This window comes from Micromys minutus (genome assembly GCF_963924665.1).
Source record: "Micromys minutus genome assembly, chromosome: 6".
NCBI classification, from domain to species: domain Eukaryota; kingdom Metazoa; phylum Chordata; class Mammalia; order Rodentia; family Muridae; genus Micromys; species Micromys minutus.
Window position 1 is genome coordinate 17,713,792 of NC_137975.1, and position 2,478 is coordinate 17,716,269.

The following is a 2,478-nucleotide window of genomic DNA, read 5'->3' on the forward strand; positions in this document are numbered from 1 at the left end:
ATGGTGAAGGCCGGTGTGAAAGGATTTGGCCGTATTGGGCGCCTGGTTACCAGGGCTGCCTTCTGCTCAGGATCTGGTAAAGTGGAGATTGTAACCATCAGCGACCCCTTCACTGACCTCAACTACATGGTCTACATGTTCCAGTATGACTCTACCCATGGCAAATTCAATGGCACAGTCAAGGCTGAGAATGGGAAGCTTGTCATCAATGGGAAGCCCATCATCATCTTCCAGGAGCGAGATCCCGCTAACATCAAATGGGCTGATGCTGGTGCTGAGTATTTCGTGGAGTTTACTGTCATCTTCACCACCATGGAGAAGGCCAGGGTCCACTTGAAGGGTGGGGCCGAAAGGGTCATCATCTCTGCCCCTTCAGCCAATGCCCCCATGTTTGTGATGGGTGTGAACCATGAGCAATATGACAACTCCCTCAATATTGTCAGCAATGCATCCTGCACCACCAACTGCTTAGCCCCCTACCCTGACCAAGGTCATTCATGACAACTTTGGCATCGTGGAAGGGCTCATGACCACAGTTCATGCCATCACCGCCACTCAGAAGACTGTGGATGGCCCCTCTGGAAAGCTGTGGTGTGATGGCTGTGGGGCAGCCCAGAACATCATCCCTGCATCCACTGGTGCTGCCAAGGCTGTGGGCAAGGTCATCTCAGAGCTGAATGGGAAACTCACTGGCATGGCTTTCCGTGTTCCTACCCCCAATGTATCTGTTGTAGATTTGACATGCCGCCTGGAGAAACCTGCCAAGTATGATGACATCAAGAAGGTGGTGAAGCAGGCAGCCAAAGGCTCACTGAAGGGCATCCTGAGCTACACTGAGGACCAGGTTTTTTTCATGCGACTTCAGTAGCAACTCCCATTCTTCCACCTTTGATGTTGGAGCTGGCATTTCTCTCAATGACAACTCTGTGAAGCTCATTTCCTGGTATGACAATGAATATGGCTACAGCAACAGGGTGGTGGACCTCATGGCCTACATGGCCTCTAAGGAGTAAGAAACCCTGGACCACCCACCCCTCAGCAAGGACACTGAGAGCAAGAGAGAGGCCCTCAGTTGCTGAGGAGTCCCGTCCCAACCCGGCCCCCAACACTGAGCATCTCGCTCACAATTTCCATCCCAGACCCCCATAATAATAGGGGCCTGGGGAGCTCTTCATACTCTCTTGAATACCATCAATAAAGTTCCGCTGCAACCCTCCCCCCCCAAAAAAAAGAGTCATAGTTGAATCTTATCATAGGTCTACTGGATCTTGCTAGGTTATCTATAGAAATCAGTTTGGGATTGCCTTCAGTCAGTGTGCTGAGGGTGTGGTATGGATATTCTGGGAGGCCAGACCCCTGGCTTCTGGATCTGGTCCAACCACTCGCTGAGCCTCTTGGTGCTTTGGTTTCCTCCTTTGAGACCAGGAGACAATAGTCACACTCTTTCCCTGCTTATTGAGAGGACTGACTTTATAAGAATTACCGATAGAGACAGCGCTGGAGCAAGCGAGAGCCGGACTGGTACTGGGCGACTCTGTGCCTCACAAAGGAAAATCAACTAAACATGGGCAAAGGAGATCCTAAAAAACCGAGAGGCAAGATGTCCTCATATGCATTCTTTGTGCAAACCTGCCGGGAGGAGCACAAGAAGAAGCACCCGATGCTTCTGTCAACTTCTCAGAGTTCTCCAAGAAGTGCTCAGAGAGGTGGGAGACCATGTCTGCTAAAGAAAAGGGGGAATTTGAAGATATGGCAAAGGATGACAAGGCTCGTTATGAAAGAAAAATGAAAATCTACATCATGCCCCGCCCCCCCAAAGGGGAGACCAAAAAGAAGTTCAAGGACCCTAATGCACCCAAGAGGCCTCCTTCAGCCTTCTTCTTGTTCTGTTCTGAGTACTGCCCAAAAAATCAAAGGCGGGCATCCTGGCTTATCCATTGGTGATGTTGCAAACTAGGGGAGATGTGGAAAAACACTGCCACGGATGACAAGCAGCCCTATGAGAAGAAGGCCGCCAAGCTGAAGGAGAAGTACGAGAAGGATATTGCTGCCTACAGAGCTAAAGGAAAACCTGATGCAGTGAAAAAGGGTGTGGTCAAGGCTAAAAAGAGCAAGAAAAAGAAGGAAGAGGAAGATGATGAGCAGGATGAAGAGGATGAGGAAGAGGAAGAAGAAGAGGAAGACAAAGATGAAGAAGAAGAAGATGATGATGAATAAGTTGGTCCTAGCACAGTTTTTTTCTTGTCTATAAAGCATTTAACCCCCTGTACACAACTCACTCCTTTTAAAGAAAAAAAAAATGAAATAGTAAAAAAAAAAAAAAAAAGAAGAAGAAGAAGAAGAAGTACTTCCTGGTACCTGGTACTTCTTTTTGAGTTGATATCAAGCAGGATATGTGTGATTGTCCCAAATCTGAGCATCCCTGGCATGGGTTTCTCATCACAGCCCCAGCTTCACCTCTCTCATACCTTACCACCC

At 48.5% G+C, this 2,478-nt stretch overlaps 2 pseudogenes across 2 annotated transcripts; both read left to right on the forward strand.

Annotated features, from left to right (window-relative positions):
* On the forward strand, window positions 1–1,013 carry LOC308422120 (glyceraldehyde-3-phosphate dehydrogenase-like; annotated as a pseudogene). Its single transcript has one exon. The product of its transcript is annotated as a glyceraldehyde-3-phosphate dehydrogenase-like (transcript).
* Window positions 1,014–1,564: 551 nt separating this feature from the next.
* Window positions 1,565–2,217, forward strand: LOC308421716 (high mobility group protein B1-like; annotated as a pseudogene). The gene has a single exon. The product of its transcript is annotated as a high mobility group protein B1-like (transcript).
* Window positions 2,218–2,478: the final 261 nt, after the last annotated feature.